The sequence below is a fragment of the Macaca thibetana genome, chromosome 9, assembly GCF_024542745.1.
Source record: "Macaca thibetana thibetana isolate TM-01 chromosome 9, ASM2454274v1, whole genome shotgun sequence".
Lineage (NCBI taxonomy): Eukaryota > Metazoa > Chordata > Mammalia > Primates > Cercopithecidae > Macaca > Macaca thibetana.
Window position 1 is genome coordinate 30094806 of NC_065586.1, and position 15390 is coordinate 30110195.

Sequence of the window (15390 nt, forward strand, 5' to 3'; positions counted from 1 at the left end):
GATCTGCCCGCTTCAGTCTCCCAAAGTGCTGGGATTACAGGTGTGAGCCACTGCATCTGACCTGAAATGGCATATTTTTGCTGAATTAGCAACACTTTTGAATCTTTAATGTCTTTCCTATGGCTATTTGATATTCATTTCACAGAGAATTAATGCCTGTATTGTTGGACATTTAGGTCGTTTCCAATTTTTCACCATTATAATGGATAATTATAAAAGCAAATAGTTGGAAACAACCTAGATGTCCAACCCACTGTGGGGATTGGTTAATGACATCCTATTGTGAATACTGGAGGCATATTTTGCAATTCTTAAAAATATAAGTTGTAAAAATGCAGCGTCCATCCCCCCACCAATCTATTTTGGAAATAGCTGTATTTGTGTGTATACATTATGTTATTGTCAGGTTGTAAGCTTTACTAGCAGAGGGGAATTTTGAAGGCTTTAAAAGAACACTGAGCTAGATCTAGCTTCTGGCTCTGTGTATTTATTGACTAGTAGTGTGCCTTGAGAAACTAGAACTCTCTGAATTTCAGTTTTGTCTCTGTGTAAAATGAAGAAGTTTGAAATAAAAAAATTCTCAGTCGGGCACGGTGGCTCACGCCTGTAATCCCAACACTTTGGGAGGCTGAGGCAGGTGGATCACGAGGTCATGAGATCAAGACCATCCTGGCTAATACGGTGAAACCCCGTCTCTACTAAAAATACAAAAAAATTAGCCAGGCATGGTGGCAGGCGCCTGTAGTCCCAGCTGCTCGGGAGGCTGAGGCAGGAGAATGGCGTGAACCCAGGAGGCGGACCTTGCAGTGAGCCGAGATCAGAGATCACGCCACTACACTCCAGCCTGGGCGACAGAGCAAGACCCCATATCAAAAAATCTCAAGTTTCCTTCCAGGCTCTGATCTTCTCCATGTGATTCTGATAGTCACCTTGTCTGCAGAAAGCCCTTAATTTCAGGGTTCTGAAAGGGGAGATCCACGTGCTATCACCATTGATAGTTGTTTTGTGCAAAACATGGTTTGCTTGCCTCTATTGGTGTGTTGCTTTTAAGTATGGATTTTTTTTTAATCACACAAATAATATTAATGGAACTCAGAATTTCAGGAACTACATATACACTTGGTGCCATTATAACAACACTTTTCTTGTTTTGTTTTTGAGAAAGGGTCTAACTCTGTTGCCTGGGCTGGAGTGCAGTGGTTTGCAGGAATGCCATCAGTTTTTAGCCAATACAACAGATCCCTGGAGGTCAAGGCATCCAGGATATCACTCTACTGTTCCTACCAATTAAGTTAATTGCATCTGCTTTGTTGTTGATGGTGAAGTGCCACCACCTGGCATCTGCTGTGCTGGTCTTCCACCATTCCCACTGACACCAGGACGCCTGGTCTCATGGCAGCATCTCCTGTTATCAATCCTGGCCTACAAAGGATAGTGCCACTGAGTCTCTCAAATATTCAGGTGCCCTTCTCACTAGTGCCTTCCTTGTTAACCCAGAGAGGAGAGTTCCTGTGAGCCCTCCAGGGCACATAGTCAAGTGGTAGATTTTGAATCTGCTGGCATATAATGAACCATTCTAACATTCCGACTTCCCTGTACTTTCCGGCTTCTTTGATGCTTTATGAATGCAGTTGTATATTCTCCACCTAATTCACTGCCGCGACTGTTATGTCCACATTTCAAGGAGCCACTCCAGCAGTGTGTTAGAGCCCCAGGTGTCCTTGCCAAGCCGTTCAATCCTGAGAGTGTGTCCAGGTCAGTGTATTCTCTCGTACACAGCCTTTAGTGTCCCTCTGGTCCAACACCCTTATGTCCACTCTTCCACCGCCTCTCCCAGATTCTGCCAGTACACGCTAGGCAGCTCCAGAAACATTTTTGGCAAAAAAAAAAAAAGAAAGAAAAGAAAAGAAAAAAAAATCATCCTCCCAGAGCAGATTGTGCTTGTGACCTTGGGCCATGATGAGGAATGACCATAGCCTGGTGTCAATGTGGGGCAGCAGTGACGACACACCTCATCCTGCTGTGAGGCCGTGTTGGAGGCTCTCTGCCTAGTCTCCAGGCAAGGGACAGCCGCCCTTCTCTTAGTAAGGAAAGGGGGTTACTTCTTTTAGCCCAGAGCATTCAGTGGAAACTGGAAGCTCAAAGTTCTCAGATGTATCCGCTTAAGTTTTCCCATACCAGACCAGGATCCCATTTCATTCCTCCCCTCCCCTCCCCTCCCCTCCCCTCCCCTCCCCTCCCCTCCCCTTTTCTCTTTCTGTGTCTTTTTCTCTATTTCTTTCTTTTTGAGATGAGATCTCACTCTGTCGCCCAGGCTGGAGTACAGTGACACGATCTCGGCTCACTGCAGACTCCACCGCCCAGGCTCAAGCGATCCTCCCACCTCAGTCTCCCAAGTAGCTGGGACCACAGGCACACGCTACCACATCTGGCTAATTTCTGTATTTTTTTTTTTTACAGAGATGAGGTTTCACCATGTTGCTCAGGCTGGTCTTGAACTTCTGGGCTCAAGTGATCCTCCTGCCTCAGCCTCCCAAAGTGCTGGGATTACAGGCATGAGCCACTGCACTCAGCTCTCCTTTTCCTTAAGTAAGTCTAAATAAAAACAAGACTAAATCATCAAATAAAATCTGTGGATTTTTTTCAGGGAAATGACACAAAACTTCCATAACAGCTGAAATTATTATTTATTATTTTTATTATTTTTTTTTTATTTTTATTTTTTTGAGACAGAGTCTCACTCTGTAGCCCAGGCTGGAGTGCAGTGGGGCAATCTCGGCTCACTGCAAGCTCTGCCTCCCGGGTTCAAGCCATCCTTCTGCCTCCGCCTCCTGAATAGCTGGGACTACAGGCACCCGCCACCACGCCTGGCTAATTTTTTGTATTGTTGGTAGAGATGGGGTTTCACCGTGTTTGCCAAGAACGTCTCGATCTCCTGACCTCATGATCCACCCGCCTCGGCCTCCCAAAGTGCTGGGATTACAGGCGTGAGCCACCGCGCCCGGCCAACAGCTGAAATTCTGGTAGTTTATTTCTAGATTTTGTGCTGTGCGTGTGTGTGTGCTCACATGTGCACACTTGGCATTGGTTGATGCCCTATGTGTGTACTTGCTGTAGCTACGGGGTCAATCTGCACAATGTCTGACCACACAATTTCCAGCAAACAAAAGCTCTACACAGCCTAATTTTCAAGCAGTCGAGACTGAAGCAGCAACCTCCTTCTGGGTTTAATTTGAATTTAACCGCCAGGCTGTACTTGTGCAGGAAACTGACAATTTTCAGCAAGAAATTTCTAGGGGAGGCCTGTCACCCTCCAGTGTCACTCTAGGCCCTGCTTGGCAGGGGGACTGGCTTTGGCTGGAGACAGGGTCAAAAGGGCTCTCCTGGAATGGCACATTCCCATCCCAGGGAGGGAGCTCTGTTGGGAGCATGAGATGGACCAAGAAGATCCATCCATTAGGAAGGTGGCCCTTGGTCTGTCCAGTTTTAACGGAGGAGGGTGCTTGGTGCAATGACCACTTCTGATGGGGAAACTAGTCGGAGACATGGGCATTCATTGTCTTTCCCACGTGTGCCCCACAAACTTGAGGGGTGGAAAGTTCCAGGAGACAGATCAAGAGGGGTGTAAATGTCATGGCTGCCCAGGCTGGGCTCCTCCCACCACCCCTCGGTCCTACCCTCTGGAACCCTGGGCAGGCTGGCAGGAGCCCTTTTTGTGGTCTGGGCCTCTGGTCAGGATGCCTACGGCTTCCTAACACCTACTTGGTGCAGTCTAGTCTGAAGATCCTGAAAGTAGGAGAAGAGCAGTTGATCAAGTGAACCCAAGATGTAACTAAAACTGTCTCTGATGGCAAAGCCTTTGATGCTGAAGAGTCTGGCCCACAGAAAGATGGCCCTGAGCATGGCACCTCTGGTCAAATCCCTCAGGCTGACCTACTGAGCATATGAGCCCAGGCTTGCTCACAGTCGGAGCTGGAGGAGGACCTCATGGAGGCCACTCGATAACTGCACTTCCTGTCACAGCTGATTTCACCCACACCGTCCTCTGCCCCAGCCAGCCCAGCCCCATCATGCCCTGCCATTGCAGTCAGGGCTCTTTGGGGTGAGTAACAGAAAATCCACTCGAGTTGGCTTAGGCAAGAAGGGAAGTTCATTGGTCATTAAGTTAGCCACAGGCAGGGCAGGGAACAGTTGGGCCTCAGGAATACCTGGACTCAGAGACACCAGCGCTATCAGGATTTGCCAGCTTCTTTCCCTGTCTCTGTCTCCACCTCAGGCTGCAGATCAGTTTTGTGCTCTCAGAGCAACTTTCCCCACAAGGTTGGGATCAGACTGTTGGCAGCACGAGGCTTCCGTCTTCCTGGCTTTGGCCCAAGAAAGGATGAGGCTCCCCTCCATTAGTTCCTGTTCAGAAAATTCCAGAAGAAAGCTTCTGTTTGGTCTGGTCTGGGTTGGCTGGGTAGCGGGGACACTAAACCTTCCAAGCCCTCTAGCGGCATGTGGTGGAAGTAAGGTGGGGAGACGTATTAGTCAGTTCAGGGTGCCTTGCCAAAATACCACAGACTGGGTGGCTTAAACCACAAACATTGATTTCTCACAGTTCTGGAGGCTGGGAAAACCAAGATCAAAGTGCCACCAAGGTAGGTTTCATTCTTAGGCCTCTTCTCTTGGCCTGTAGGTGGCCGCCATATTGTGTGCTTATGTGGCCTCTTCTTTGCATTTGTGCAGAGAGAGAGTGAGTGCACTCTCTGGTGTCTCATCTTATACAAACACTAATCCTATGGAATCAGAGCCCCACCCTTAAGACCTCATTTAACCTTAATGACTCCCTGAGAAGCCTCATCTCCACATACAGCCACACAGAGGGTTAGGGCTTCAACGTATGAATTTGGAGGAGAAAGAGACATTCAGTCCATGGTGGGAAGAAAAACTATTCACAAGAAAGGGGTGCAGTGGCCAGAAAAGGGGGCAGACAAAACTATGGCTGCTCTCCCCATTTCCCCCAATACATAACACACACACAGACACACACACGGCCCTGACTTTGCTCCTTCCCCACAAGGCCACTCTCCACCCCATGTTTATTTACCTCCCTCCTATCTTGCTCTCTGGAGTTTCCCCTTCCCCTAAGTTGTCCTGTTGCTCACTGAACGGTACACAGAGGTAGGTGCATGTAAATGTAACCCGAGACTACATGGAGCTCCTGGACCATGTGTGTTCTGAGCCCCACCATGGGACGGGGCAGGAAGTAGGTATCACCCATGTCTATTGTCCTCAGGCAGAGCCTAGCCCTGGGACATGAGCTCAGTGGGTGCTGGAGCTTTGTTGGATTCACCTCAAGCCCTCTTACTCCCAATCCACTTATAAGGTTCCCAGGGCTTTGATACCTCTGTGCTTGGAAGAAAAGAATGTGATTACCTAGCTCACACAAACCTGCTGGTGGCTTCCTGTAATAAAAGGACATAATTTTCTAGTTCAAAAGAGTCTATGAAGTGACTAACACAGTGAGTGAAGACCTACAACAAGGCACATCATTGGGAAATTCCAGAAAACCAAGAATAGAGAGAAAATCCTAAAATCTTCCAGAGAGAAAAGACAGGCCACATATAAAGAGCCAAGACTCCACATGATACTGCCTTCTTCCCAACAACACTGGGAGCTAGAAAATAATAGAGCAATATTTCCCAATGTGAGGAGAAGCTACATTTAAATTAGAGCATTATATCCAGCCAAATTATTAATCAGGAGTTGGGGTAGAACAATGACATTTTAAAATATGCAGGGGTCAGAGAGCTTGGCTTCCATTCACTCTTTCTCAGGAAGCCACTGGAAGATGTACTGCAACACAGTAAGAGGGTAAACCTGTGGGGAAAAGAAAGAAAGATCAGCCTGTTACTGTGTCTGTATAGAAAGAAGTAGACATAAGAGACTCCATTTTGTTCTGTATTTGAGATGCTGTTAATCTGTGACCCCTACCCCCAGCCTTGTCCTTGCAAGAGACATGTGCTGTGGTGACTCAAGGTTTAATGGATTTGGGGCTGTGCAGGATGTGTCTTTGTTAAACAAGTGCCTGAAGGCAGCTTGCTGGTTAAAAATCCTGCCCATCCCTGGGCAATGGAACATCTCGGTGTGAGACTGGATTGTATGCTCTGTTTACTGAGATAGGAGAAAACCGCCTTACGGCATAAGGTGGGACCTGCTGGCGGGACTTGCTGGCGCAATGCTGCTAAAAGGTTTATGGAGATGTTTGCATATGCATATCAAGGCACAGCATTTTCCTTTGAACTTATTCATGTCACAGAGATCTTCATCCATATGTCTTACTGCTAATTTTCTGCCTTCAGTGATCCTATTGTCCTGCCACTCCCTTATCTTTAAGATGGTAAAGATAATTATCAATAAATACTAAGGGAACTCAGAGACCGGTGCCGGCTGGGTCCTCTGTGCGCTGAGCGCTGGTCCCCTGGGCCCACTTTTTCTTTCTCTATACTTTGTGTCTCATTTCTTTTCTCAAGTCTCTCGTTCCACCTAAAGAGAAATGCCCACAGGTGTGGAGGGGCAGGCCACCCCTTCATAAACCAAGGAAAAAGAAGATATGGGGCCAGGGAACGGGAGATGCACAGAGAAGAGGAAGCAGAAAATTCAGAGAAATGCCAGGATGCCAGCCGTGCCACGGGCTGAGAGAGCTGAGTCCAGTTTGGAGCATAAGGATGGAGGGCAAGGGAGAAAGGGATGCCTCCTGGAAAGTAACAGGGCTGATAGAGTATCTGGTGTATCTTAGTTTTTGGATGATTATTACTAGGCATTTCACAGATCAGTTGGAGCATCTGGAAAAGAAAAGGTAGTTAATTGGTACAAAAACATATAAGCAAATGAAGACAAACAATCTGAAGCAATTTTTAACTCCAGGGGAAATAAAGGAAATAAATGAAACAATTTCAGGGCAGGACTTGGCTTAAGAAACAAAATTTAGATATCTACAAGAATGTAAATGCATTTGATTTCATAAGATTGTGATGAAACTAGGCCTCATAAAATTTAGAAACTAGGCCTCATATAGAAAAAATTAACACCAGGTGGCTCTGGATAGGGTCCCACCCTGATAGGGTCCCACCCTGCCAATTCCGGTAAACAACCTCATGGGGTCCCACCCTGCTAATTCCGGGGGTCCCACCCTGCCTCGAAGTTCCCGGAATCAGCAACTCCAAGAAAAAACCTCATAAGGTCCTGCTCTAACCAATTAGAACAAGACACCTTGCTCAGGCCATAGCTAGACCCAATTACCACGCGCCTAAAGCTTTGTTTGAATTTCGCGCCTTAAGCTGTGTTTGAACTTGTGTTTGCCTATATAAACAACCTGTAACAAGCACTCGGGGTCCCAGGGCCAACTTAGAGCTTGGGACCCTAGCGCGCTAGTAATAAATAACTCTCTGCTGTGAATCTCGTGTCGGTGATCCTTCGCGGCGACCCCTGCCCAGGAGGGAATCGACAGTTCGGTTCCAACAGTGATCCAGTCAAATTGGTAGAATGGAGGCAAGGAAATTGTTAAGACCTCATAAGGGAGGTAAGCCCTATACTCTGTTATGCCAGGAAGTCGACAGATACTGAGGAAAACAAATCAAGAAATAGCAACCTAAGCATTATTTAGAAATATGATGATACCAGAGGAAGTAGCAAAATGAGTTTAAAGTGATGGCCTCTGGGAATTAGGACTCAAAAGCAAGAAAGGAAAGGGCAGAGGAAATGCTTTCTGATATAAGCCTTTTATTACCATTTTGGCCTTTTTTTTTCTTTTTTTTTTTTTATTTTACTGAGGATTTCTTGCTCCAGATACCATTTTGTTCTTAACTCTGTGGATCTAGTACTTTGATTGGAATCAAATACAATGTTATAAGTTCTGGAGATCTGTTGTACAGAATGATGACTATAGTTAATAATAATGTATACTTGAAAATTGCTAAGAGAGAAGAATTTTTTGCTTTTATTCTTATTTTTAATTGACACAAGAATTGTACATATTTTGGGGGTACAGCATAATATTTTCATACAATGTGTAATGATCCAATCAGCATAATTAGCATCTCCACCACCTCAAACATTTATCTTTTCTTTGTTCTGGGAGTATTCAAAATGCACTCTTCTAGCTATTTGAAAATATATAATAAATTGTCATCAATTATCATTACCCCATAGTGCTAAAGAACACTAGAACTACTCCTCCTATTTAGCTGTTTTGTTTTTTTTCCAGGCAGGGTCTCACTCTGCCCCCTAGGCTAAAGCACAGTGGTGCGATCATAACTCACTGCAGCCTTGACCTCTCCGGCCCAAGTGATCCTCCCACCTCAGCCTCCAGAGTAGCTGGGACCGCAGGCATGCACCAACATGCCTGGGTAGTTTTTAAAATTTTTTAAAGAGAGGCATCTCCCTATGTTGCCCAAGCTGGTCTCAAACTCCTGAGTTCAAGTGATCCTCCCACCCCAGTCTCCTAAAGTGCTAGGATTATAGGCATGAGCCACCAAACTCAACCATGTACTCTTGTATCTATTAACCTGTTAGCCAACCTTTGGCTACCCCCTCCCCCTTACCCTTCCTCGCCTCTAGTAAACACTATTCTAAGCAAATAGGTCTTACATATTCTTACCACAATAATAATAATAATAATAATAATAATAATAATAATAAAAGTATGTGAGGTGATGAAAATGTTAATTAACTTTATTTAACCACTTCACAACACATGCATATATCAAAACATCACATTGAACACTGTAAATATACACAATTTTTATTTACCAATTATACTTTAATGAAGATGAAGAATTGAATATAACATTAAAACAAAAAACAATTGCAGACTGGGTACAGTGGCTCACGCCTGTAATCCCAGCACGTTGGGAGGCCGAGGTGGGCAGATCACCTGAGGTCGGGAGTTCAAGATGAGCCTGGCCAGCATGGTGAAACCCCATCTCTACAAAAAACACAAAAATTATCTGGGTGTGGTGGCAGGCACCTGTAATCCTTGCTACTCGGGAGGCTGAGGCAGGAGGATTTGCAGTAAGCCGAGTTCGTGCCACTGCACTCCAACTGGGCAACAGAGTGAGACTCTGTTTAAACACACACACACACACACACGCACACACACACACAACATCAACAACAACAAAAAAATTGCAAAACCAAAAGAAAATCATTGATCTAGTCCAGACCAGTCTTTTACAGATGAGTTCACTGAAGTGCGGAGAGGCGAACTGACTTGTCTAATCTTACACAGCAAGTCACTGGCAAAACTTGACCTGAAATCTAAAGCCAGGCGTTTTCTATGACCTCCAGGTTTTTCAGTCCAGCCCTCCCGGGGCTCTGCTTTGGGAATTGGTATTGGTGACAAAGGGAATAGAGAGGAACATGCATAGAGCTCTCCATTTAGATTGACATTCTCACACTGTGCCAGATCATCGGCAAGAAACAGCGCAAGTTCCAAGAATGCTTGCCCCGACCCTTTTCCCCTCCCCAACCTCTCTCATTACCAACTTCAGCTGAAAGGTCTGAGAAGAAAAGGGAATCTTAGATGACTCTCACTAGGGTGTAAATGACTCCCACCATGATTTTTATTTTATCGAGTCATAACTCCAAAAGCAGTGGAGTTTTGAAGGATGTGTTGAAGGAGTTTTGAAGGAGTTTTGAAGGATGATAAATCTTTTGAAGGATGTTTAGGAGACTGTTAAGTGTCCCAAACATAGGATGGTTAGGATGAGATAGGATGTCATGAAGAAGGTGAAGGCACTGAGGCCCTGAGTAATTTCATAAAGAACACCTTAGAAAATGTCCAGCACCATGGTTTCTTACCTTCACTTAGCACCCACAAGGCCCCACATTCTGACAGATTTTGTTTATCAGACAAATTGCACTCAGTCAGTCCTCATCCATTTTCTTCGGAGAGTTCCCAGGTTACACAGAACTGCAATAATCTCCTGGCTCACCGTCACCCCCACGAAGACACTCCATGTTTTTGTTTGCAATACGGTCTTATATGGATCAATATAAAACTTTCATGGTGTTCTTTGCATTTTGCAACTATTGCTCAAGCTGGAGACCCAAAAAGAGCCCTAGCTTTAGAGTCAAAGACCCCTAGGTTCCAATTTCAGCTGAGATACTGTGAGCACATCACTAGCCCACTCTGATCCCGTATCCCGGTTGTATAATCACCTATTTCCCATCAATTGCGAGGCTGGAAATAAAAGTGCCTACTCTGCCCGGTACACAGTAGGAGCTTAGTAAGCTTAAGTTCTCTTGCTTCCCCAGTATCCTAATGTATTAGGGGAAAGACAGAGATGTGGGGAATGGCACCTGGGAGGTTCCAGCTGTATGCTTCACAATCCTACCAATGAAAATTCTGAATTAGGCTTCAGTTTCCCCTCTACAAAATGAGACAGGAGAGGACTGGGTAGGAAGAGGAAGAGCTTGGCTTTGTTGATTTAAGCTGGGCCCGTCTGATTCTGTAACGCAGGCTTCACTGCGGGGTGCAGCCCACTCCCCAGCCAGGGCTTCGCGTGCTCTGAATGTCTTTTGGCCAAGTCCAAGGCTATCCAGGATCGAGGTGGGGAGGCGGGGTGGTGGGTAGTGAGGTGGAGAGAAGCAGTTCCCCCATATAACCTGCAGGTGGCACCAGAGCAACGTGGGAGCCCAGGGTTCCGCTCCAGCCTTCCCGGAGACTCAGCCGGCCACTGCGAGGTAGGGCGAAGCAGAGGTGGTGCACACCGCTCAGCTGGGCAGCGGCATGAGCGCGGCTGTGGATCAGTCCACATCGTTTGAAATCGACACATGGGTCTTCTGGCTGGCTACTTTCCTCTCTTTGGTAGGGTGATCATATGATTTATCATCGAAATCCGTGCACTATTATAATTGCACCGGGACAGCAGACATAACCTTAGCTGTACTTTGCAAACCAGAACATATGGTCACCCTACCCTCAGGTCACTTCTTCTTCTTTCTTGTTTCCATTCTTTCTTTTGATTTTTTTTTTTTCTTTTAAAACACACAGCATTCTTTTTCCCTGCGCACCATTGTCTTTGAAAATGCCTTTGCATTCGGGACATTTTCCACCATGCAACATCTGCTTTTGCATCTTGAGTCTGGACAGTCTCTCTGAAGTCACCCCAAAGGCCAGTTTTAGCTTCCAGTCAGATGACTCTGTTCCCTGGCTTACCATCCCCATGACTCAAGAATTAAAGATGTGAGACGTGGAACAGTGGTCCTTCTCTCAACTTTGGTGCCTCTTTGCTAAATTTATTCCTGCGATTTTGTTCTGAGTGCTCTTGTCCTTTATCTCTTCGAATTTACACATATTAGTTTATTGAATTGCAAGTAGACAAGCCCCATTAAGCAAGATTCTTATATGTCCAAGATCATCCCATTACTCCATTCAACCCCAAGTTAGCATGCCATTTATCCCCTTGTTTCTGAACCCTCTTCACTTAATAGTCTCATAAACATTCATCCATTGCAAAAAGGATTCAAACTGTTCTCACTTCCATTTTTAGTTGATTCATTGCTAGCCAAGTAATGATTTGTCTGGGAGAGTCATTAATAGAGAATTGTGCCCTTAAATTTATTTTTATAGTTGGATTCTGCTAGTTAATATCTCTCTTTCTGTCATTCTCACATTACAACAAACGACTATGTCTTAACCTAAAATCTAGGTTAGAAATTTGATCTTATCTGAATAAGATATTAATGGATAATGTGAGTTTTTTTTTTAATTTACTGAAACTTTTCTCAGCTAAGAAGGATCATCACAAATATGTTTGTAAGCAAGTGGAAAATTGGGCTGTAAATATATAAACTCTTAAAATATCATGTTTAGAGACAAGATTTTCCTTTTCTTTTTTAGTAAAGTAAATTTGCTATGGTTGGAATGTTTGTGTCTCCTCCAAAATTCATGTAGGAACTCAAACCCCAATGTAATAGTATTAAGAAGTGGAGTCCTTTTCTTTTCTTTTTTTTTTTTTTTTTTTTTGGATGGAGTCTTGCTCTGTCACCAGGCTGCTGGAGTGCAGTGGCATGATTTAGACTCACTGCAACCTCTGCCTCCCGGGTTCAAGTGATTGCCCTGCCTTAGCTTCCCAAGGAGCTGGGACTACAGGTGTGCCACGCCTGGCTGATTTTTTGTATTTTAGTAGAGACGAAGTTTCACCATGTTGGCCAGGATGGTCTCAAGCTCCTGACCTCATGATCTGCCTGCCTTGGCCTCCCAAAGTGCTGGGATTAAAGGCATGAGCCACTGCGCCTGGCCCAGGTAGAGTTTTTAGGAGATAATTAAGTGGTGAGGGAAGAGCCCCCTCATGAATGGGATTAGTGACCTTATGAAAGGGCTTGAGGGAGCTGCCTAGCTCGGTTTCCTTCTTTTGCTTTTCTGTCCTTTCCACCATGTTGAGACACAGCACTCCTCATCTCTGGAGGACTCAGCACTTAAAGTGCCATCTTGGAAGCAGAGAGCAGCCCTCACTAGACCACAAACTTGCTGGCACCTTGATCTTGGTCTTCCCACCCACCAGATCTGTGAGGAATAAAGTTTTGTTCTTTACACATTACCCAGTCTCAGATATTTTGTTATAGCAGCACCAATGGACTAAGACAGTATCTTACATATAGTGAGGTGCATATACCTTAAATTACCACTCCATACTATTTACAAATGTGCACATTCATGTGACCACCACTCAGCTCAAGATATGGAATGCTTCCATCACCACAGAGAGCTCCCTCTTGCCCCTTCTCAGTTGCTGTCCTCAAAGTTAACCACGATCCTGACCTCTGTCACCCTGGATGAGTTTTGCCTGTTCTTGAACTTTATATAAATGGAATCATACAGTATGTGCACATTTGTAGGCTGGCTTCTTTCATTCAACACAATCCTATGAGATTTAGCCATGTTTTGGATACTGGTAGTTGTTTATTTTTCTGGTTGTGTAGTTTTGCATATTTCATTTATTACTCTTCTTTTTTTTTTTTTTTTTCTTTTCTTTTTTTTTTTTTTTTTTTTTTTTTGAGACAGAGTCTCACTCTGTCATCCAGGCTGGAATGCAGTGGCATGATCTCGGCTCACTGCAACCTCCACCACCTGGGGTCAAGTGATTCTCCTGCCTCAGCCTCCTGAGTAGCTGGGATTACAGGTGTGTGCCAGCATGCCCAGATAATTTTTGTATTTTTAGTAGAGATGCGGTTTTACCATGCTGGCCAAACTCCTGACCTCATGATCCCCCCACCTCGGCCTCTCAAAGTGCTGGGATTACAGGCGTAAGCCACCGCATCCAGCTATTTATTACCCTTTTATTTTTATGTTTAACTCAGTGTCTTGTGGGGTCTATTGGTCCTTTTTAGCTAGACTGATATTAAAAATCTTCTTATCAATGGAGCTTGGGACATTTTTAGAAAGAAAGAAGCCCAATAAACCCAAGCCCTCCAATCTTAAGCCAAGTTTGCTTCTCACGCCTGCTTCAGTTGCTCTTCTTCGTGTGGTATATTTTTCCTCACACAGCTGATGGAAAATGGAGGAACTCAGAAGTTCTTCATCATGTTATCAGCTCAGGGACGCTTGCCATCAGAATAACAGGGTAGATATTTATAATCTGAAATGTTAAAATAACAATAGCAAACACTTACATAGCATTAACTGCTGTTCAAAGTGCTTTTTATATCTTCTTTTCCTCAAAACAACTCTGTGAAATAGATACTAGTATTGTCATCCCTACACTTTAGATGGGGAAACTGAGGCAGAGAGCTGTAACTTTCCCAGGAGGGTAAAGCCAGGACTTGAAACTGTATTTTCTTGTTTTAGAGCTTGCACAGTTCACCACCACACCATATTGTGTAGCATACTTCATGTGGTTAAAGTATTTTCTCCTATTAGCTTGGGAGCATTTTCTGAATAATTCAAATCTTATAAACCTGCTTCAAAGAATATAAGTGAATAGAAATGGATGATCTCATGTAGAATGTGTGGCATTCATGAATGCATTATAGGACACTCCAGTTTTACATAACAATTATTTGCTTATCTTGTGACTTTTGTCAGTCAGGGCTGTAATGTGCTCACCTCGTTTTCCTTCTCTTCGATAGGAGGAGATGGACTCAGAGACGGGCACAATTTATCATAAAATCTCATCACACTTTCCCTCACCATCTGGAAGCTGGAGATAGGTTTGTGAAATCTTTGTTGAGAAAGAGTGGAATGACAGTTGTAGCATTTAGTGAGTTTAAGAAACATGGTTTTACTTGCCAGTTCTGTTGCACAGGGTCCTGCAAGTTTTGGCAATTAACATATGTGACCAACAGTTTTCTCACAAAGATTATCAGGGTTCTAGAGGAAATTATCTTCCAGTTTTATTCTGCTGCTAATGTGCTATATTTCTTTATAAATTCTTGGCCACTTGTTTTTCATTAGACATTTTTCTGCCTCTTTATGCTGTGCTTTATGTCTCTTTATGCCCAGCCCCAGGTTTTTCCTTCTAACTGCAACAGGAAGATTATTGAAATTTTCTCTTTCTCAAACTCCCAGGCTCAAGTGATCCTCCCCCGTCTGCCGCCTCTGTAGCTGGCATTACAGGTGTGCGGCACTGCACTCTGCTGATTTTCTCTTTAACCTTCCCCCTGAGCATATATACACACACACAAACATGAATACAGACACCCAGACATACACATGTATACACAAACACACAGAGACATACACATATCTACACATACTTATTAGATATACATTTACACACACACATATACACACCTTCCTTCTATCTTCTTCTCAGGACTCAGGGTTCTCAGAGAATGGAAAGAGTATTGCACCACGAGTCAAAGATAGACTGTGCAACTTTGCCCAAGTGTCTTTCCTTTAGAGATCTCGTTTACAATAATAAACATCCTTACCCACTAATTAGGGTTATTGTGAAGATAAAACAGAAAGGAAGAATAACAGAATGATGGCATGTTGTATAGTAAAAAAAAAAAAAAAAAAAAAAAAAAAAGATTTAACCTTGACCAAAAAGAGGTCTGGCCTTTGTCCTTGACTCCTTATCTCCAACACATAATGCCTGATAGGAATATTTTTGCCTGGGGATCTTGGGTCACGATGGAGAGTCTAATAATAAGATTTAGGGTGGGGACTAGCCGGGCCAGGAAAACTGACTATGTGATTTAGAGTCCGGGCTTTAGGTCACCCCTGAAAGGACTGGAGACTGGAAACAGAGAGCAGCCACATGGACAATCAAGCATGCCTCCGTGATGAAGTTCCGGTAAAAACCCTGAACACTGAGGCTTGAGGGAGCCTCACTGGCTGCAATACTCCATGTGTATTGGCACATATCAAAGCCAGGAGGGTAATGCACTCTGACTGCATGG

General features: G+C 44.4%; 1 protein-coding gene and 1 pseudogene across 2 annotated transcripts in view; one reads left to right on the forward strand and one right to left on the reverse strand.

Annotated features, from left to right (window-relative positions):
- Positions 1-15390, reverse strand: part of LOC126963361 (10 kDa heat shock protein, mitochondrial) — a 328484-nt gene that overhangs the window by 173585 nt on the left and 139509 nt on the right. The window contains exon 1 of one of the 2 annotated variants that reach the window (XM_050805644.1): positions 1710-1713. The exons of the other annotated variant lie outside the window; for it this stretch is intronic. The gene's annotated coding sequence lies outside the window, so the exon portion shown is untranslated. Of the gene's footprint in view, positions 1-1709; positions 1714-15390 lie in introns of those variants that run through there. 2 annotated transcript variants of the gene reach the window in all.
- The window catches only part of LOC126962212 (MKI67 FHA domain-interacting nucleolar phosphoprotein-like), a 30898-nt pseudogene that overhangs the window by 5354 nt on the left and 10154 nt on the right, over positions 1-15390 (forward strand).